We start from the raw sequence: 23,287 nt of genomic DNA, 5'->3' as shown, positions 1-23,287 counted from the left end.
GTCATAGTGGCAGAACCACGTTTCCTTTTCGTCTCGCTTGTTGGAGATTCTGGGCAAAAGCTGGACAGCACGGCTGCTGTTCACGAAGTTTGCCCTCTGGCCACAGCTGGACACTGCAACAAAAAGATAATGCCATTACTTACCTCAGTTCAATAATAACGAGCCATGAGGGAACCCAAATATAAGGGATATTTAACCGCACTGTACTCAAACTGATATCATGGAGCATGGCGGCGTTTAAAGACAATACAAACATACATTCACATACAAACTATTCCTATGCTGTTTCAATACTTTGCTAACAGAGCCGCTTCATTGCCATGAAACTGACCCCTTAAGTCTGCTATTCATGTTTAAAGAGAATTAGATCGAAGAGGTTTGTGAGAGGCCACTGTGAGGCCACGGGAGGTCATTGAAACGCGACTAATGGCGATATACACTTGAAATTGATGCAATGCAACTTGTGGCATTTCCGGCTACCAGCAATCGTGCTACAACCGGCATTTTGAAAGTCTTCAATAAGGCATTGAAAAAGTTCACCACTTTACTCAGCCCCGAGAGGTGCTGCACCAGGTAGAGTGCAATAACTCGTTCTGATGCCCCACATTACCTCATTAGTGAAGCTAAAGACGTACAATGTATTTAACCATACTGTTAGATGAGGTAGATTAAGAAATGTGATCTGAACGTTACTGACAGAACATAAAATAACTATTAAGCAGAGCTCCACCTGTCGTTTGCAAGCTGCAGTAAGTTCATGGTTATAACCGCAGCCCTCACAACTCCGTCCTCAAGCCTGGCAGTTGGCTATGGCTAAAAACAAATTGCAGGAAAGGCACAAATAGCATTAATATCAGGAACCTGCCACCTGAGAAACATGTTAAGTGTACCACGTCTACTCAGCGTATGCATTTGTCATTTGGCACGAAGCAGGGGGGGGGAGTCCACTTGCAATGTTTGCAACATCACATTCTGCGCTGTTTCATCAATTAAATCAACAAGCGTGGAGTCATGCGAACATAGGCTAACAGATCTCACTCAACGACTGTGTACACGCGCTGCCACAATGCTGGCGTGGTAAAGAACGGCAGTAGGGGGGAGGCAACCTTTCACGCTGCCTCTGGCTTTACCGTGTCACAGAAACTTGAGATTATCTGACCTCTAACACTAGGCACCCGAGAACACAGCCCACACAAAGTAACAAGCCATCTCCACTTGCTCAGCCCACTGTAGATTACCTGCAAGATAGGGAGCAGGGGCTCCATATGCATGCACTCGTATCGATCGCCATGTGGAGCCATGGCTGGGAAAGAAGAGCAGACGCATGCTCGGTGTTGCTTCAGCGCAGGACGAGGCAGCCCTGCACTTAGCATCACCAGAAAATGGTGCGGTGTCCCTTTCTCTCTTCGCTTTAGACTGAATCAGAACAGTCGCATGCATTGGGAATGTTGAAGTGCGAGCATTGACCATTTCAGCGAGTTTGCCATCGAAGGGCTTTCATGGCGCGGCCAAGATGGGACTGGACGAGACTTACGATTCGTCTCTCTCTCTCGTTTGCTCTTCTTTGCAGCAGCCACCACTCTTTCCGAGATGCAGCACTCGCTTCCTTTTTATGTTCGCATTTTGCCAGTGTAATTATTTCGTTTTTATCGTACAGAGCAATAATGCATTTTCTTTGAACAATTATGCAGCTGCTGCACCTTGATTATTTACGCATGCACAAACACTGACAGAGTTGTGACCGTGTCTTTTTTAAGGTCGTCCAGCAACTTGCACAAAAATTTATGTGAAATAACAGAAACTACCTTTCTCTTACCAGTGCGATACAAGCTGTGCATTGAATTTCAATACCATAGCAGCAGGCAAGAGCTACAGAAAAAAAGAATATTAATGAACCTGCAGTCCACAAAAATGCAAAGAATATATGCTGTACTTTCTGGACCATAGTTTGCAAATTATGCAAGTCTAAAGGTTAAAATTTGACGGAGTGGGGAATATACAAGATTTCTTTTATAATGGTTGGAAGCATATATGTAGAAAACAAGTACACACTGTGCCGACAAATTTTTCTCGTGCTAAAACACAGAGAAATCGGCTGCATAATCAGTGTCGCTGCACCCGAGCAATATTTACAGCCCATAAAGGCAGCTTGTGATGCGCAAGTGAATGCTGCTCACAATCTGTAAAGTGGCTGCTTTTGAGTACTTTGACTTGTGAGCACACGCACGAAATCTCAGTACAAAATGTGCCACGGATTTATGCGCAAAAGATAGAACACTTGTGACGACAGCAAAAAGATGCAAAGCCTTCACAGCATCATTCAAGATCAGTGTCGTCGAGAGAGCACAAGAACTAAAGCCCAATCGAGCAGTGGCAAAAACCTTTGATGTCAATGAAAAAGGTGTATGGATGTGCGCTGCTTTCCTGGAACATCTAAGGAAAATTCCAGCATGGGAGGAGGCACGGTTGTGCAGGACACCAGCTTGGCCAAAGCTTGCTTCTCTGCTGTATACCGGTTAGTAGTCCCTGTGGACTATACAGCAGGTGCAGGCTATCTAAAAGAAAACTATTTATTTAAGAGCTATATTGGTTGCTGTGGTCTGTACACTGGGTGCACACTACAGTCTGGAAAATACAGTGTATACCTAATATATACCAAGAGTATCTCAATGGGAATGGTGGCTGCTGCAAAGAACAGGAAAGGAAAAGGCAAAACTTTCTTGTCCAGTCAGTCCAATAAGAGCTGCTCAATGAAAACATGACGCGTGTTTTTATCCAGTATCCGTGACTGGGCATTAGTTGTGGTGCTGTGGTCGAGTGGCAGTTTCAGCTGCAACTTTAAAATCGTGCTACCACACATTATTCAAATGAGTGCAACAATCCCTCTTCGTTACGCTTGCCTTTCTTTAGAGATGACCTTTTGTAGGGAAGGAGCCTGTACAGCGTAAATCTGAGTGAACCCTGTGGCCACAAATAAGGGCTTCTGGGGTGTTCCCATAGTAGTAATTTCCCATGTCGCATCCCAAAGCAACTATTAGGCGTGGACGCCCTCTAGTTTGGGAAGAACGGCCTACTCCAAGTGTTGATATCCCGCAATGGCCAAGCGTCAGGCCACGGGACATCTCTGCGCATCTGAAGAATAGGCTGGTTTCCTGCAACACCGAGATTTGAACCCAGTACCATTTGCATACATGGGGGATGCTCTACCACTAAGCCACTGCTGCAGTTAAAAGGATGCCTGGTGGTGCCCGCTTGTGCCTGCTGGTGAAAGCCATGACAAGTGCTTTGTCACCAGCGCTGCAGTACGTGCAGCAGACGCTTTGAACCGATGCCGTCATAGCGGCACCTCACGTAAGGTCCAAAGGCAAAGAGCAACTCATGTGAAGGCGCCAGCCAGTACATGCTTGCTGGCAAGTTAGGATGCGCATGCGCTCATTCTTGATCTTGAACCAGGCGAACCATCCCTAGACGGGCAGCAATATAGTTTTCTCCCGCTTCGGCCGTTGGAGCCGCGTCCTGGGCAGTCCTGTCCCCGATAGTACCTATATGGTGACCAGAGACCAGGGCAGAGAGAGCACATGTATTTATTTTACATCTATGTAACGGTGAATTTTGTTAGGGAGTGTCGCCCACAGCCGCATCGAATGCTCAACCTATGACTTGACTCGGCTAGGCACGGGGAACCCGCAGCAGCTGTACTTCAATTGGTGTGCTCACCCAGAGACAGCCAGTGCAGGCCTCTCTTCAAGATGCAATTGCCTTTCTTACGGCTGAATACCACGCAGGAGTACATCGGTGGCATTTAGTGGTGGGTGGCCTATCAGCCGTAGCCTACCGCAAGCTACAGCGGCTGCTCCATCCACGACCTTTTGTGATATACAGGCAGATGAGGCTGCAGGAGAAGCTGCCACGAGTGTCAGGGTACCTGGCCAGGAGCATGCTTGTACTATTGCTCTCAGCCTTAGGTTGGATAGTGGCACCAATTGATGCCCTGCTCCCGAGGGAGAGGATGCCGCTGTTGTTTTGGATGTCGCCCCTTTATGCCTGCTTTCGCTTTCTCTTCTCAGCCTAAGGACAAAATCTGTTTCTTGAAAAGAATCAGAAGAGAGTGGTGGCCCCTTTTTGCATTATCTGAGTGTCATTCATGTTTCTGGAAATTAAATCTGCCGTCACCTCAGAATTTTAAGCTCGGTTTGTTGCCCCTCGATGTGTCGTCACTCAGTTTTCTGCATTACCGCTCAATGCCTACAGTTTCCCCTTCTCTATTTCTCCATGCAATCGCAATATATACAATATAAATGTTGCTGGGAACTCGCTGTCTTTTATCTGCAATATTTCATTGGCTGAAGTGCGTGGAACAATGACTGATGCAGAACTCACACTGAAGGTGGCCACCGTCGGTTCTTTTAATTTTTATGAGACCAAAATATTGTGCATGTAACTGCAGGAAAGGGTGATGCTGGATGTAGGAAGAGTATAACCCTCTCCCTTCAAGTCACTAACATGGAGCCCATCGGCACAACTATCCAATTCAGGAGAGCACTTTGCCATGTGCTCGCATGTTGTAGTTCATACTGAGCTCAGTACTAGTACCTATTTTACTGGTAGGTATGCTGTGGACAGTTACAGTCTAACAGTTACAATGCCTCCCATGCAATGGCGGATGATTTTCAGTACAGCCGCCCCAAATTTAAGATAGATGTGTACCCAGAGACTGGGAAGCAAACATGCACAACATCTGCCAAAGGGACTACAGACCATTATTCTAGATAAGAATTCCCTTCACAGAGCCGAGCACCAAGCCGGAGGTCACCTTTATCCATTAGAAGAACTGGTAGTACCTCTCACATAAAAGCCTGATGCCCCATTCAATGTAGCCCAGTTCATGGTCAAGTGAGGCCCCACACACTCTCAAATTCCAGTGATCGCCACAGACGGTGAAAAATGCACCACAGCGCTCTTAAGCATGAAGCGCATAAGTGGAGCTAGTGTAATTTGGTCATATATACTTAGTATTTTTTCTGCTAAGGGCACTCAACACAGCAAAATATTCTATTTATAAAAGTCCACATAATAACCAACAAACATATCATAACATATCATTTGTTTACTTAATAAGCAGACAGTTGTTTTTATTGGAGTTCTGTATTTAAAGTTTGTACTTTATTGCTTGAATAAAGGTTTTGAGCCTTCACTGACATGCGATAAGCTGCAGCCCATTGGTACCGATTGCAGCCTGTGCAAATTCTGTGGAAATAGCATTTGCGAAGGGGGCTGCTCATTACTTTTGAGCAGCAGCATCACGAAGGTTTATTTTAATTAAATAACAATAATATCTCCACCAGTTTATGCATCCAATATTCAACATGCTTAAAGCAGTGAATTTATAAACTGCAACGTTTCACTGGCATAACGGCTGCACAGCTTCCTTCATTAGCAATCTGCCAAGCCTGGCTGCATAATGACGTGTTGCTTGAAAAGAAATTTGCTACCCAGCGTGAAAATTCATCGCTGGAACTGAGCACAGCCTGCTTGAAGACTACCTACAAAAGCAGATTAACCTTGCAGCTTCTGGGCGTGTGCACAGGTGAGTAACAAAGCAGTGCTTTGCATTTTCAACTTTGAATTTCTTTGTGTGCGGGGCGGATAAAACAGATTCCTGTAGTCATTTCTGAACTCTAAAAGTGTTGCTTTTTCTGAAAATTTCCTAACCAAATGTGCCTATTTTTTTTATTGCTGGTGTTGAATCGTATTGCACTAAGAAGGAACTATACTTGATGTTGAAAAAATATTTGCACCAGATAGTACATTACAGTTTATTTCTGAACATTACAAAGGAAACCAGCTGCCCGCTGCTAATAAAACATGCAAACCACACAATGAAAACAGTAGAGAAACTGCTGTATGTACTCCAGATGGTCAACTGGCGACATCATATTGAAAGTCTTGGCTGCAACGACCAAAAATCATCTGGCGACATCATATTGAAAGTCTTGGCTGCAATGACCAAAAATGGAAATTGAGGCTTCGCGCCAGAACTGTCAACATCAAGCTGCACTCTCTGATGAGCACTCGCAATGTTCACTTCTGAGATGGTCTTATCATCACCAGAAAGATTGAATTCGGCAGCGTAGCTGTCTTCTTCACATCCAGACACAAGGTAAATATTGGTATCCGAGTCATTTTCATTGGAAGAAGATAACTCAGATGAAAACCTTCTTTTTCAGGTTGACGGGCCAGCTATGCATGTGTCGCCACAACTGGACGCCATGTTTTCACATAAAAACCATGCTCCTACTGCAGGAGAAAACAAAATTGTCAAGTACGTGCTTCCATCTGTTGGGCGACACGCGATCTAAGCCGTAGACGAGCGCTTCTTGTCCTGAACTGGCAAGAGCAGAAGCTATTCTGGTGGGAAAAGTTCTGCTCCGAAACATTTAAAGGGTTAACAGTGAAAAACAACAATAACATAGTTATTGCTCTTCAGAGGCAATTCAAATCAGGCTTTTATTTATTCATGTTTCTAAATTTCCTAACGTGGAGTAAATCATAAATAATAAATAGTTTTGGCTGCTTCTGGATAAATGATACACCACGATAAATTCACTACACATTAGTGGCAAAGGTACTTCCATTGATATAGTTAGACTGCATTTGAGACATAGTGAAATGACTGCGTTTATTACTAGTACCTCGCAGAAACAATGATCTAATCCAGGCTTGACTAAGCACAGCCCGCACAAGGACAATATTGAAAGAAATGCACACGCAAAACAGTGGTGTGTGTGTGTGTGCTTATCTGTCCTGGAGCATCTTATGCACTGTTCTTAGTCATGCATGAATCACAAACTCACCCACACTACCACCATAGTAATTGAGGCTCTTCTTTCTTTCAACTCCTGCCTCCAAGACGCTGCTCACATTTGTTCACCCCTTTGGACTCTGAACGTACTAGTGAACATTGAATGTGTCACCACTGGAAGTGACATGAAGGGCCAGAATCCTTGCAAGGTATGCTTCTGAACACTTCACCTAGAACTGTGATTTGTTCACTTATTGTAGTGATTAACTTTTGCTTCACTATTTTTTGCTTGCGTGTTTGTCATGGCTTCATCATTTCTCTTTTCAGGAAGGTGGACAAAAGAGAGATTATTGGTCTGCAGGCTGTCCACGCTAAGCTCAACAGTCACCTTAACAAGTACAGGTTCTCTTGAACTATGTGCCTCACCATGAAATATTTGCAAGTGTACCACATCAAGGAGTGTGAGCCGTATCAGGAAGCAGCAGTCTACAGTTTTGTATCATTTCGATAGGGAATGCTAAAATCTGACATACAAACTTACTTGCTTTTAAGGGCGTTTTATGACAAACCGAGAAGTAACATGTTGACTCCCGACTTGTTTCTTTCCTAGTCATTATAGCCATGACAACCAGAACAGAAGCACGGTAGCAATTCAGCTTACGCTTGCAAATGCATAAACTCTGTCATTTGCTCTTTGCAAGTCAGCTTGGCGGGCAATATGACCAAGTATCACGTTCCCTTACAACGATAATTTGTTACACGAAAATGCAAGGAATCTTAAAATGATCAAAAGCACTCAATGCAATATTGAGGAAATGACACTCCATCGTGACTGAATCTCTAGCAGCCACTCTTGCATTTTTCATGAACAGTTAGCATGAAATTAATAACTAATCTAGCCCTGCACAGTAAGATAACAGATGCTATAAAAGGCTAGCTCACACAAACAGCCTTCTCCACATTTTACAGACACGAGAAATTACTAAAAAGAATTTTTTTTTTTTCTCTTCAAACAGCAGATGACCAACTTGAGGTTAGTGTGTTCCCAGAAAGCTTTTAAAGTTTACTCACAGAATATTAGGTTTGGCTTAACATTCAGCCAATCAACAGTGGATGAGCAAGGGAGCCTCAGTGTGGGAACTTGTTTTCATCTCAGTCCTCAAAAATACATTTACTTGTTGATGTGTTGGCTCCAGGCTGAGGCTTCCCTTGTTTACCTCTGTTACTCGATTTAAGTGTTCATCTCCTCGCAACCGCTTTGCCTTGTTTGAAGAAATAGACCAAGATTTCTTGTTTTTCAACGTGAAACCGTAAATCGAGTCTTCCACGAGTCTCTGAGAATTAGGCTTGTTTATATGTTTGTTCACAGAATATTTCCAGAAGTCCTTGTAAGCCTGCTTGTCTCCATAACGTTCCTTGCTTTGATGAATACAATGAGACAACTTTGTTTGATTTCACCTTTCAATACCATTAAACAGATCGCTATCTGTGTTTCTGTACGTTGTAAGCTCAGTGACTGACAGCATTAGGTCCACCTGACCGGTACGAAATTTGGGGGCACGTACCGCTTCATTCCCCATTGACAAAGAACAATGTAAGCTTACTTGTTTGAAGAGTTTTTTTGCCAGTAGAGGCCTCTAGGTCACCTGGCGACATAATAAAGATATCTGTATTAATGTTACAGTACCGTATCCACAAATACCACTCCAACAGCAGCAACAAAATGGCCAAAACCAGCCAGCAAGCAATGCGACCCACCCCACGGACCATATTGCTCACTACGTAATGATGATATTAGTTTTGATTCTGCCAGCACCATCTCTCGGTCTCATAGGTTAGTTCACCACGTCACCACTACTACTATTTCCGTTGCACTGTGGAAGGTAAAGTTTCCCTTCTCTACGTATCATAGGTGTTCTGCGATCAAGCCTTGTCTCGGATGTGCCAAAAATGCTCTCCAATGAAACATTTACTGGGACAGCTGACACCCACACTTCAGCACTGACAATGCGCATGACTGTTTGGCTTGCTCCATGTACAGTCACGAGTAAAAGTTTGAAGACTACAGCAACATCAATAAATTTAAATACATTCAAGTGCAGTTCCGCGTCCTGGAATTGGTTTACAAGGGAACCTCGATATAACGAACTTGTACTTGAAACGAAAAACGTCTTTAAATATAAAATTTTGTTAATTTGATAATTTGATTATTTATTTTTTTCAAGCCAAATTTTGTGTCATATTTTTAGGAAATCCTTGTCATCTGGCGAACTCCCCCTGGACTGGAAAATTGCAAAGGTTATCCCTGTATTCAAGGGGGATAACAAGTACTCTCCACGAAATTACCGTCCCAGCTCATTAACATGCATCTGCTGTAAACTACTGCAACATATCATAGCATTGCATATCTACCGCCATTTAGAATCAAACGACTTCTTTTTCATTCTAACCAGCATGGATTCAGAAAAGGCTTATCTTGTGAAACTCAGTTGCTCGAATTTACAACAGAATTACACTCCAGCATGAATAACAAACAACAGACTGACTGTGTATTCTTAGATTTTTAGAAAGCATTTGATCATGTCGCTCATTGTCACCTCATCTCAAAAATATCCACGCTTTGACTGGATTCATTAACTTTATCTTGGCTCCGAAACTTTTTCTCCTTGCGGCAACAGTTCACTGTTGTTAGTAACCACTCATCGCTTATTTATGACGTTACTTCTGGCGTACCGCAAGGCAGTGTCCTTGGTCCTCTTCTTTTCTTAATTTTCATCAATGACTTTCTACACAACATATCATCGCACATAAGGCTTTTCGCAGACGATTGCATTTTATACCGCACGATAAAAACATCTGATGACCATTTAGTACTGCAGAACGACCTTAACCTTGTCAGTTCCTGGTGCAGTACATGGTAGATGACCCTGAACTCAGACAAATGTAAAGTTATGTCCTTCTCGAGGAAACATTCAAACTCGCTTTTCTTACGTCCTAAATAACACCGCCATACCTCCGACATCGTCCTACAAGTACCTTGGCATTGAACTTACAAGTCATCTTTCCTGGAGTACTCACATAACAGCTATCTGCGCAAGAGCTTCAAAAACTCTGGGTTATATTCGACTGAACTTGTGTAATTCCCCTGCTACACTTCGTAAATTAGCATATCAGACATTTGTTCGCCCACAGTTAGAATTTGCACCATCAGAATGGTCACCACATCAAAATTATTTAGTTGATATGCTAGAATCAATTCAAAACAGAACATCGCGCTTCATCACAAGCAACTATGACACAACTTGCAGCGTAACTAAGATTAAAGCAGATATTTCGCTCCAGCCACTTGAAACTCATTGCACGATAAGTCTTCTCTGCCTTTTCCATTCTCGATTACCATGGTTCATGGTAATCGACCTCATGTGTTGCTGCTTGAAGTACCAGCGCGTACGTCACGTCGCCTTAAGAATAGCCAGTTTCATGCGCATATTCGGCAATACACAGTCATTTAACGCATCAGCACTGCCACATGCGATAACCGTATGGAACAGTCTTCCTGATAACATTGCGTGCTTAACAAATCGTGACGCCTTTCGCGAAGAATCGCAAAGCTTCCTGTAGAAACATGGTATAAGGATGTTATTGACTTGCTTTCCTTCCCTGTTTTTCACACTTGTGTATTTGTATTTTTTGTGTGTATGAGTATATTACTATGTTTACGCTGTCTAAAGCTTAGCCTAGACAAACATTTTTTGAACTTTGCTTTACTTATCTTGTGACTGCCTGTATGGATATTTATATTGTTTACTCCTGTTGAAATACTTTGTGTCCTCCCTTACCCAATGCCCTTAAATGGGCCTGTAAGGTATCTTAAATAAATAAATAAATAAAGTTTCAGCAGTGAAAATCATTTCACAAATTCTCAGAACAATCCTGGTGGATAGTATCTTGTCAGTAATCACTTATAAATAAATCCCAAGAAGGTTGCGTTCCAAGTAGCATGGTTTTCCAAAACTGGATTCCAAAACATGTTTTGGAATCCACCTCTGAGAAGTTGGCAAAACAACTGAAAGTATCTTTGAAGATAAGCAAGAGAAGGTGACAGGTCGTCAGTGGTGCCGCTTTTTTACATGCACTGCATTTCATACAACTTGAAGAAGGTTGCTTCTGGGCTTGGCATCCAGATGGTGTTCACAGCCAAGAACACACTGAGCAAGGTGTGTACCGCAGTAAGCAGTCGGAAGGAAACGGGCAACTACTGGAAACCACATGAGTTCTTCATATAACATGCAAATATGTGCAGGTCAATTCCTATATTGTATAATAACAGAAGCTTGATGCAAAAGTAGTTAAAACTAGTTATACCATGCCCTTGTTCATTCACATACACACTACTGTCTACTAATCTGGGGTACAACTACTAAGACAAATTTAGATAGGTTAATACTGTATTTATTCGAATCTAGGCCGATAGTTTTTTCCAAATAATCATATTCCGAGCTCTAGGGTCGGCTTAGATTCGGGGATTTTAAAAAACGCACTAGTTTTTGATTGAAACTGCTAAATATGGTGCATAGCTAGCGCCATCTAGAAAAGTCAGTATCGCAGCCACTACTAGCCGTGGCAGTAGCCAACCGTGCAAAAGCGAGGTCGCCATTTTGACCTGTGTTGTGTTGGCCGTATCGGTGTGCGCTCCCTGTCGTCGACTCTTACTGTGGGCACTTGACCAACAACGTGAAGGCTGCGCTCGCCCATACGAACACGGACCTCGCTGTCATACCGGGCAGCATAACAGGCCAGTTGCAGCCACTTGATGTCTGCATCAACAAACCTTTCAAGGATCATCTGCTGAAATATTACACAGACTGGTTGACTGACGAAGACCCCATGCTAACGGCAATGGGCCGCATCAAACGTGCATCGCTATCACAGCTGGCGGGCTGGGTAACTGTAGCATGGGACGACATCCCAGGTATTTTGATCGTGTGTGCCTTTAAAAAGTGCAGCATATCTAATGTGCTTGACGATACCGAAGATAGTGCACTGTTTGGGTGACAGTGACAAGGAACACAGCGACAAGTCTAGCAGCGACGACAACGTTGAATGAGCTCTGCACGTTCAGATTCAATAAATGCTGTTTGCATTTTGAGAACGCTGTCCTCGCTTTTTTTGTTTGGCCTACATTCGAGGTAATATATATTTTTTGTTGGCTTCGGACTTTAGCGGGTCGGCTTAGAATCAGGGTTGGCCTAGATACGATTAATTATGGTAATCCTACAAAAAAGAGCTGTGCGTTGCATATAGAACCTTAAACGAAGTGACCACACTGCACCATACTTTTCCAAGCTAAACATACTTACAATAGATCATCTATTCCAATACACACATAGCGAAATTCTGCATGACCCAAATACCCTGTCCACATCTTCGTCATCCGACAACTCACAATAACACCTTAGGCATAACCTACTTGGAACACCTATGTTTAGAACCAAATATGGTACTCAGGCACTCGCCTACCTAGTACCTCATTGCCTATACAATAATCGAGGCATCGCTAATATGATTCAGCAATGCAGGTCTGCTTAGTCTAAAAAAAAAAGGTTAGGAATTATCTTTTGCTAAGCTCCTAATGGTACTTAACAGTCCTTGCAGTCTCGATAGCTTTTTATTTTAGTTGTTTTATCTCTTACATTTTTTTCTCCTATTTCCTATATAATGTTTTGTAACACTGATCAGTATTATACACTGGTTTAAATATTTCCTTGTTCTTGCGCATTACTGGTGACATATTATGTATAAAGTGTAACAATCTTACTTTTTTTTGTATACTTGATTGCTTGCCGCATACACTTTGTTCCTTTTCTTGATGTTCCACCCCCTGAGCAAGGTACGGGTAGGGGGGCCTTTGTCAGGCAGTTGCATCTGCCTTTAGCCTCTACATCCCAGACAATGTATTGTCTAAATAAAGCATTCAAACATATGACATACACCAGCCGGTTCTTCTTGTCCAAACAGAGTAACGCCTACGATATACCTCTGAACTGTGGCAGCACTTACAACAAACTGTTTGCTGCTTCAATGAGTGGCCCAGGATGCACAAGAATTAAAAGGAACACTGAATTTCAGTCTTTCTGCTCATTTCCAAGAGTGTGGCTGCAGCACAAAATTTTCAGATACAAAAGTTTTCTACAGCCATCGTGCCATTGCGATCAGTTTGCACACGAGATTGCACAAGCATATTTCATCTCACAAAATAGCAGGTGTGTAAACCAGCCCTCTTTATCACTTGTGCATAGCGAGCTTACCAACTTTGACTCATGCTTCACTGTGAGATAGTACTTTCTGGATTCCATTCTTGAGACAAAGATTCTTGAGTCCAATCAGTCTCGTCATGCTAGTGTCTCCTCCGTGAATGCAACCCTTGTCTTCTGATCTCAACTTGTGGTGCAAGAATTCATGTCTATGTTTATTTAATAAAATTTAATACAAATCCCAACTTTATGAGCCAACTTCCACTTCGTCCAGCTTATAATAATGCGACTGCGTTAAGGAGCCCGTGTCGCAGAGAATCCGCTGTCTGGCGTCACCTCGGCAAAAAGAATTTCGAAGCGAATTCAGAACCACGCATGCACAACCACTTCTATACCACCAAAGCTGCTCATACCTTGTCTTTCATTCTTTACAAAGTTATTCCTCGGAATATTGAGAACAGCAGCCTACAAACAAATGTAATGAAAAAGAAAGAAACACCGACAGTGCATTTCCTTTATGTTAGCTCTTCTCAGAGTGAAATATTAAAAGTGTGAAACAATAATAGGAGATCGACCCACGCAAGAGGCCACGTTTCCACCAGAAAGCTCGTCTTCGTGCATAGCGTTTGCAGCCAGCGTTTCACGTAAACGTGATGGTTACACAAGCTGCAGTTGCCGGGAAGCATGAAAAGAAGTAAGGGGTCCTTGAACGCTATAGCGTTCCACTCTTAAAGGTGAAGTGTAAGCGTCCTGTAAATTTTTTCACGTGTTGACCATCAGTCCAAGGTTAGAGCGCCGATTTGCTGCTCGAGTGCTTACCGCAACTCCTTCGTTCCGCGCACCAGTACACAACAGAACACCTCACTGTGTTCATCCCTGTATCACCAACAGTACCAACTTTAAGAAAGTGTGCCACAATCATACCATGTTTTCCTACTCCTCTCTACAATACCCTGTGGGCCCCGAGAGTATTATAGATAGATAAATAAATAAATAAATAAATAATTCTGTGAAGCCATGAACAGCATGCAGGATCCTACTATGCACGTGCGCAGTATACGTGTGGCCTTTTTTGTTTGGGGGGGGGGGTATACACATTTAGACTTTTTTCGTGTGTGCGTGAGTGTGTGTGTGTGGATAATTTAGTCATTCCAGCGACTATAGGTGGCGTGACGGTAGGCCAAAATGGCTGCCGAGATGGTGATAAGGCAATCTCGCAAGCGTGTGCATCTCAAGCAGCAAAGCACGTCAGGCCCTCTAGTTTAGCTGCAAACCATGCTTTCTCTCTCACTAAAGAGACGCAAAGGTGTGTAAATGAAAGCGAAGCTACATTCAATGCAAGTCTCTTCATATGCTGCGGCATCAAGTTCATTAGAGACGATTTTTGCAAAGGGGAGCACAGAAGCGTTGCAGAAAAAGGAGACGGGGACGGGAAAGACGCTCACTTGCGGCTAAATATATATTCAGAGACAAACCACCAGGAACGTTATTGCGCACGCCCTGTCATCAAGAATTGTAAAAAAAAAAAATTTTTACACTTTCTATATATATAAAATTTGCCTAACAACGGGGCATGCATCACTACATCAATAATAACAGCTATAGTGTAGGTGATAGCAACAATGGCACGTACAAGTGGCCTGACAGAAGTCATTAAAAAAAAAACCTTTGGAGGGGGCAGGGAAAGAGTGACAGAGGAGGGGGGCGTAGAAACTTCAGCCAAGGGCGAAGAACCTAAATTCCTTATCCATCAGATGAATTGAGAGGGTACCAATACAAAGGTAAGCATGAATGTGAATCTGACCTGCCTCAAGGATTTCCCTTTCGAGACTGCCTTTGGATCTGCTTTTTATCTCAACTCTATCGAAAAGGGGGTTTACAGACACAATCCCTGCAGTTCGCAAGAAGGTGCGCGGAGTTGCTCAGGGCCTTTAAAACGAAGAATGTTCTCTCTTAGCCTGTCATTTAGACAGTGCCCCGGCTACCCAATGTAAACTATACCACAATCGAGTGGTATCTTATATTTCATTTCGGTGACCCAGGAGGCGAGCGGTTTCATGTGTTTCTTTCCACAGGTCTTGTTCTTCTTATGACCGTTTTGCAAGGGCGCACAACCGAGAGAGCTTGAGAAGAGCTGTGAAGGCGAGGTCAACGCTGCATTTCTTTCCGATCTTTTTGAGGATGCGTGAAATCGTTTTGTCTCCGAAAATGTACTTAGTTGCAGGTGAGCGTCTTTCCTGCCCACGTCTCCTTTTTCCCCAACTCTTCTGCGCTCCCCTTTGCAAAAATCATGCCAAACCAACTAGCCCAATAGCTTACTATTCCATTAGAGACACTGAGGTCAGCGTCTAATCGCTCTGCCTGCAGACGAGTGCAATCAAGGGCCCGCCATACTACATTAACACTGCAGTACATGAAGGTACAGGCTCTGTAAAGGTCAGTAGGTCACTATGGCCTTGAAAATGCCCCCGGGGATGAAACCATATACCGTATTTACTCGCATAATGATCGCACTTTTTTGTCAGAAAAATTGATGCAAATTCAGGGGTGCGATCATTACACGGGTTAAATTTCTCGCGAAAAGAAAAACATTTTATTTCATCCCGCGGTTGCTGCGGGTGTCGCATGTGGGTGTCCCAAGTTGGTGCGGGACACCAAAACGAAAATGGCGGCTTGTGGAGCAAGCCGCCAGCGTATGAATAGGCTACACTTCTAAAGTATCAGTGTTAATGCGGCTACTATCATTGCCGCTCGCGATTTGTTGCGTGCCCACGAGTGCAGACGAGTAGAATTGAAAGACGCCCTTTATGATGTTGTTGACCAAAACCATTATGATGCCGACAAATAACAAAGGCAAGTTTGGTTGTACCTCCTTTGCCATGGAAGTGCAGACAGTGATGAAAGTAATGGAGTGAGGCATCTACTTAAGAATGTTTGGTGCGTGCAGAGTGCTTGGTTTGTCTTGAAGAGCCGTTCGCATAGCATTCGACAGATGGTAAGTGCAGTCATTATTAGCTAGACTTGGCACACAACATATTGCTGCGGCAAGTTTGTGGTGCGATCAATACACGGGAGATAAAAAAATCGAATTTTGACGACAAAATTCAGGGGTGCAATCATTATGCGAGTAAACATGGTATTTGGGTTCTCGCAAACACTTAGTAAACGCAAGCACATACCGGTAACAGACGTTAGTAGTTATCAAGCGCTCCTGTGTTCACTCTGTGTTCACTGTGCTCGCTCCTGTGTTTCGAAATATAATCTAAAATACGAATGGCTGTATAATACAAACATTTAGCAAGCTCATAACCTACAGGGGTGGTCACGCTCGTCCAGAGCCTCGAGCAGCGTATGGCAGAGCAAATGAACTGAACTTTAGCGTAGCTGTTTCACTAAGGACGAAGTACTTGTGCCTGCATGAGTTTCACGTTTTTCCACTTGCATTTCGAGTTGTTTCTTCATAACGTGGTACCTCCCTTAAAATTGGTTTCTTCCTTGCGCAGAGCTAGGCTCGATCACCGTAGACAAGTGGTATCACCTCTGTACGCGATTCAGTGTCATGCAAATGTAGTACAAGCTTCGTAACTGGTTCCAGTGCCTCAGGTTGTTACGCCTGCCTTGAAGTACATTTTAATGATACCGTAGCAGTGAACACTCGCTACGGCACCGTTTGAGAACTGCGGCACGCTGCACAAATGCACATATGATTACTATTCCATTTTCTTCCCCTTATCGGCGCGTCCATGCCTACCGCCAGACGGAACCGCCGAAGTGCGTCGCAGATTTCTAACACCGGGTGACTGCTTCGGAGGAGGGCTGCGTGGTGCCGCCTGCGTCGCTGGAATGACCAAAGAGCCAGGCCCCGCACACTCTCAAGTTCAACAAATGGCCACAGAGGGCGAAAAATCAATCGAGGCGTGTTTCAGCATAAGCGCGCAAGTGGAGCTACTGTAATTTGGTCGAATAGTTTAATTTGTGCTTTCTCTGCTAGGGGCGCTGAACGTGCTGAATTTTTTAATTTACACAAACCATTGACATGCACAATCGAGGTGTCTAAGGATGCTTTTTTACCTCAGGCAAATAGGCAGTTGATTTTCTTTTAATTTGATTGTTGAAGCTGCTTTTTAGTCATAGCGTCAAGGTTTTTGTGCTCGATTAACCACCGACAGCCGACAGCCTATTGGTATCGATGTGTTTCCTGGCCGTTGGCGTTCGAATACTACGGCGGTAAAACATTTTCGAAAGCATGCTGGTTTCGTCTGCGAGTCATTACATAGACTTGCTGTAAGAAGGTCTACTCTTGGCAAAGAGTAGTGCCTCATTTTGTTTAGGCGTTGACTATCATAATGAATGCGGCGGAGGTTGAGGGAGTACGCTTGAAGGTACGTTTTTATGCCGTTGATCTCCATAACACCGTAAGTACGCAAACCGATGTCGCAGAACACCCGATGCATCATTGTGTGTTCTCCGTCATCGCTTGTTTGCTGTATGCCTACTAATTCTTCATTTCTTCAAGTGGTGTATCCTCCTTTTGTCCTTGTTCTCTTGTGCTTCACTTACAGTATGTCGTTCCGTCAGCTGTAATGCGCATTTGCAAAACCAATACGTTTGATAAGACGCAGTGGTTATCATAATTTCACTACACGTGTATTAAGCTGGCACATGTGGTTCAGATACAGATACCTGTATGCGAACTTGTACGACGTTGATGCGGAGATTAGGATAATTATGACACCCGTAAGGAAGAGGCAGCTGATGGCCGTATAAGCTGTTGCGTTCTTTCCGCCAAACTACCCGGCCTGGTAGTGCTGTAAAGATGCTGTATAAAAGTGACACGCGGTGACAGGGAAATTAATATACTTAGGAGCCGACCGTACGTTTTGTAGCTTAGGTCTTCTTTCTTGTGCGTTTGTGCTACCCTTATTAATGAGCCATTTCTTTACTATGTTCTTGACTATGTAACCGTGTTTGTGTGGATGCGTAGACGTGTGCTTTTTGTTGTACTTGTAAAATGCAAATAAAATATTTTCAGGCTTACTCAATCTTTGGTGTCGTGTGCGTTTATTCCAGTCGAGGCCATCGTGCCACCTGGAAACCGCATTCTGTCAGTAGCCCTACACGAAATGCAACAGCTGGAGCGCGGCGGCACAACTCGGCGTAACGGCGGCGTAATAAACGAAAAAACCGCTCGGGATGCCCTTAAAAGTCAGTTCAGAGTGTGCCTTAACTCGATATGACTCAGCGCTACATGTATTCTGCTGCGCCTCGATCGTGCTCCCGCCAGTTTATTGCTGTGTGGCAAGCGTAGCGCCAACATAATGTAGGCGCTACGTTTGCTACACAGCAACTAAACTGGCGGGAGCACGATCGAGGCGCAGCAGCCAGAAACCCAGTAAAGCCACAGAACACCTGGTAAAGCGTGTGCAAACCTGGTGAAGCGTGTGCAAAACCCCGTTTCCGGATGGATGAATGGATGTTATGAGCGTCCCCTTTGGAACGGGGCGGTGGCTTGCGCCACCAAGCTCTTGCTACTATGCTGCTTAATATCCTACCCAGGTTAACCAATGAAAAAACAAAAAAACCTCACTATGAACTACCACGTCCAAATTTTCTGATACCCTATTGCGAACTGTGCTTTTGTACGTCTCCGTCTTTTGTCGTTTCCCTACTTTTCTTCCACCAATCCTCCAATCGCCTCTTACTGATGTCTATTGCGGACCTGTTTGCTTTACCACTGCTCCCGCTGAACCCAAGGGCTTCAAGGAGGCCAGTGCCTAAATCGACCGCTGGATAGACGTCTTCACATTCTAATAAAATATGCTCCGTCGTTTCCCTAGCTTTACCGCAGCAAGCACATGCTTCTTCTTCCTTCTTATATCTCGCTTTATAGGTGCGTGTTCTAAGGCATCCCGATCTCGCTTCGAAAAGTAATGAGCTTCCCTTTGAGTTATCATAAATGGTTTCTTTCCTAATTTCGTTTTTTCCCCCTAAGTAGTTACTCATGGCAGGTTTCTTTTCCATTGCCGCCACCCATGAGATTAATTCAGCCTCTCTGACTTTCCGTTTGACCTTTGTTACTGTGTTGCCCACCCCACAGGCCACATACTTGCTGGTAAGCTTCCTAGTTCTTTTCCTCCACTGTGAATCAATGTTTTGCCTGTACCGATACCTGAACACTCTCCCAGCCCATTCACTTTCCTCCATATTCCTCAGCCGTTCTTCATACTCAATTTTACTGCGAGCTTCCCTCACTTCAAAACTAGTCCAGCCCATATCCCCTTGCACAGCTTCATTTGTAGTCTTCCCGTGCGCGCCCAATGCGAGGCGACCCACTGACCTTTGGTTCCCGTCGAGTCCTGATTGTACCCCTGATTTAAAGCAAACAACCGCATTTCCAAAAGTAAGTCCTGGAACCATTACCCCTTTCCACATACCTCGGAGGATCTCGTACCTATTGTATCCCCATAGCGCTCTGTGCTTCATTATGGCTGCATTTCTCTTCCCCTTGACTGTTATGGTTTTTTCCTGTGTTTCCATATATCTGTTGCCTTCGTTTATCCATATACCAAGGTATTTATATTCTGTTACCCGAGGTATTTCTTGGCCCTGTATCTCCACTGTCTGTTCACTGTTTTCATTGAATACAATAACACCTGATTTTCTAACACTAAATTTCAAACCTAAATTGTTGCCTTCCTGTCCACAGATATTAGCCAGACGTTGCAAATCACTTTGCTTATTTGCGAGCAACACAATGTCGTCCGCATAAAATAAACCTGGGAGTTGCTGCTCTATTACTGTACCTGCCTGTTTGTATGAGAGATTAAACCCGATATTACTTCCTTCTAGCGCCCTCTCCATCCTCACCATGTACATCATAAACAGCAGCGGGGATAAAGGGCACCCCTGCCTCAGTCCCTTGTTGATATGAACTTTCTCCGCGCTCCTCATCCCTTCCCATTCAACGCAAACAGTATTTTCTAGGTAAATCTCTCTCAAAAGCTGTATACAATCGTTACCTAAGCCTTCCCCTTCCAGAATATCCCACAAAATGCTGCGGTCTACGTTGTCGTATGCTCCTGTAATGTCCAAAAAGGCCACATACAACGGTCTGCTTTCTGCTTTTGATATTTCAATACACTGAGTAAGAACAAACAAGTTATCATCCAAACGCCTACCTATTCTAAAGCCATTCTGAAGCTCTCCCAAAATGCCATTATTTTCTGCCCATGCTTGAAGCTTTAATTTGATTGCCTGCATTGCTAGCCTGTATATTACCGATGTAATGGTCAACGGTCTATACGAGTGAATTCTGTCTTGCTCCCCCTTACCTTTATAAATTAAATTCATTCTGCTTTGTCGCCAACTGTCTGGTATTCGTCTATCTTTTAAAGTTTTTTCAACTGCTTTCACGAGAGCTTCCTTACTTTTTGGTCCCAGTTCATTTATCAGCCTAACGGGAACCTCGTCTAGCCCTGTGGCTGTGCGCTTAGGAATTTTCTCTTCCGCTTTCTTCCAGTTTAAATTTGTAAGCACTAGCTCCTTTCCCCCTTGGGTCTCTTTCATGCTCTTTTTTTTTCTCAAATGCAACCTTGTCCTTGCCTTGGAAAGATTCGGCTGTTACTTTTTGGATGTAATTTATTGCTGCTTCTCCTTCCAGTCTGTTTTCATCTTCGTCTAGGATATGTTGTTGTATTGTTGTTGCCTTCCTGCCTAATAATTTTATGTGATTCCAAAATATTCTAGGTGCGGCCTTCTTTTTCTCACGTATTTCTGACAACCAACGTTCACTTTCACCTTTTAATTTTGCTTGCACCAGTATTTGAACCATAGACTTTTTCTCCCGGTACATTTCCCATTTACTGGTTACTTCATCCTGTGGCAACTGCGCCTTCTTTGCCTGCCTGTGCTCTCGAGATGCTTTCTGTCGTTCGGCGATGGCTTCTCGTATCTCCTTGTTCCACCAGCTTTTCGGTTTCTTTTTTCCTTTCCAATGAACATGTTGTTTCTCTTTCCGCATTTCTGTCGTTACTACACTTAGAAGCTCACCATATTCCCACCCCTTACTTGGCGACTTGCCAATTTCTTCCTCCACTCTAGTGACTATTTTTGCTATTTGTTCAGCGTTCAAATTTGGACTGGCCATTTTGCTTTCGTTGCTCTCTTTCCCAACTACATATCCCATTTTCAAAATGATGCGTTTATGGTCACTCCCTATGCTGCTAAACCCTTCCTCATCGATGACCATTTCTCTCAACTTATCATGAATTCCTTCTGTCATCAGACAGTAATCAATGGTCGATTGCCGGTTTCCCACTTCCCACGTGATCTGTCCTTCACACTTAGGCCCTGTATTCACGATCACGAGGTTATGTTGCTCGCAAAGGTCTAGCATTGACTTCCCGTTATTGTCGGTATAGCCATCTAAATCCTGTATGTGGGCATTCATGTCACCTAATAGGACTATCTCAGCACCATTCCCGAAACCCCTAATATCAGCGCTTATGCATTCCACTAACTCTTTATTCTTCTCTGTGCAATTTATTCCGGTCCACAAATACGTAACTCCAAGCCAAGTTTCTTTCCCACTCATTGTACCTGATAACCAAAGATGCTCTTGACATTGTGAATTTACTCTTTTACTCTTTTGTTTCCTGTTGTACAGCGCCACCCGTGGTCACATACTTTAGTTCACGACGCCACCGCTACGTTTATTTCCGTAGCACTGTGGAAGGTACAGTTTCCCTTCTCTAAGTTTGTATAGGTGTTCTGTGGAAGAGCTGTCTGTAAGCGCATGCGTCGTGTCACTCCTCCTGCGTGTGTGTCTCCTTTTGCGCTACCAATCATGAACGCACACCAACTTGCCCAGCATTCTATCTTATTGCAATCAAACAAAATTAAGCGCGTAACTCATTGAACAAAGCACTTCAGCTGACATTCATCGAATGAGAAGATACTTCCGAGCGCTGCAAATGAAGTCGCGTTGTGTTCGGCACCAACGAGCAAGGAAAACAAGATCGGCGGTGCAAAGCGCAGCTGGCACGCGCGTCCCTGCCCGCCCATCCGCAGATCACACGAGTGAAAGCACGACAGGCTGAAGAGCAAGGTGGTTGGTGTAAGATACTTCACCAGCGCGTGCGGTTGCACACGTAGGCGATCGAAAGTACGGAAAGAAAATGATAGAATCCAGACGATACACGATATATGGATGCACCCGAGGCCGCAGTACATGGAACGATCAGTCCCTAAAGTGTCACTACGTGCTCAAATCTTTCGGTAGATAACGCTAGGTATAGACGAACGACTTACCGCAGCTTTCTCACTCCTTTCATGGTGCAAAGTTTCGTCAACCTGCGAGCAAATGTAGGGTATCAGACTCGCGCCCGATATTCACGCGCACAAACTGCGATCAAACACGGCGCCACTTTCCGCAACGTAGACTGAACGCCTCGCCTGTTGTAGGTGCTGGTTCATCGTGCTGTGAGAAATGCTCGGAAGCTAAATCTTTCTTAATAGTGCAGCTTCAACGATATTAGCGCAGAGAAGACAAGTTCAGAAGATGCACGGAGGACGTGAATGTTTCGTGTACTAAATTACTGTTGAGTGGGGCAAAGCGGCTGGGCGGCGCATGCTTTGCAGTGAGACACGCGACGACCAAAAATACTGTGGCGGCGCTGCGATCGGGCTGCACAAGGTCGCGCCGTTGGAAACTGCTGGCAATACTTCTGAGACGCGTCATTCGTGCTACTTTGCGCGCTGATATATGCTTTCTGACCGGTCAAACGGTGTTTATAATTGCATATGACATGTATTTGTGCCTTAGGAATAGATGCCTTTCTTTCTCTTCTTTACTTCATTTTGTTTTGTTTTTTAGTGCCGCTCGATGGTTGCACGTGCATTGGGCCGCAGTGCTGGCTTTCATTCTACCGTGTTATTGTACACTTATCACTCCAGAGGCTTTTAGCTCTACTTGCCCCGACTGTGGGGCTGTTAGCAATCTCACACGCATGCTCTGGCGATGCCCCTCGTTACAGGGACCCAATCGCATCACAGAAGAAGAATGGAGCTCTGCCATCCAGAGCTCAGAACTTTCACGTCAAACCTGGGCTGTGCAGAGAGCCGACGATGCGGCGGTTAGGCTCGGCCTACCCGTCCCCACGTGGGAGCGGCCCGCAGCTCTGCCCTAGGGCAAAGCTTCTCGGGACCTTGTAATTAAAGTTCTTTGTCTGTC

At 44.2% G+C, this 23,287-nt stretch overlaps 2 long non-coding RNA genes across 5 annotated transcripts; one reads left to right on the top strand and one right to left on the bottom strand.

The window, feature by feature from the left end:
• LOC126526341 (uncharacterized) lies at positions 1 to 23,053 on the bottom strand. 4 transcript variants are annotated; one of them, XR_011896000.1, is made up of 4 exons: positions 22,366 to 23,053; positions 8,407 to 8,448; positions 1,817 to 1,869; positions 1 to 113 (listed from the first exon to the last, which is right to left on the bottom strand). It is a non-coding gene; the product is annotated as an uncharacterized lncRNA (long non-coding RNA). The 4 variants fall into 4 exon arrangements; XR_011895999.1 differs by lacking the exon at positions 1,817 to 1,869 and having other exon boundaries at positions 22,366 to 22,407; positions 22,510 to 23,053; XR_011895998.1 differs by lacking the exon at positions 1,817 to 1,869.
• Positions 21,836 to 23,287, top strand: LOC140219802 (uncharacterized). The gene is made up of 2 exons (XR_011896001.1): positions 21,836 to 22,171; positions 23,091 to 23,287. It is a non-coding gene; the product is annotated as an uncharacterized lncRNA (long non-coding RNA).

The sequence above is a fragment of the Dermacentor andersoni genome, chromosome 8 (genome assembly GCF_023375885.2).
Source record: "Dermacentor andersoni chromosome 8, qqDerAnde1_hic_scaffold, whole genome shotgun sequence".
Lineage (NCBI taxonomy): Eukaryota > Metazoa > Arthropoda > Arachnida > Ixodida > Ixodidae > Dermacentor > Dermacentor andersoni.
The sequence above is the reverse complement of the archived record's forward strand: the minus strand, read 5'-3'. Positions and strand labels throughout refer to the sequence as shown.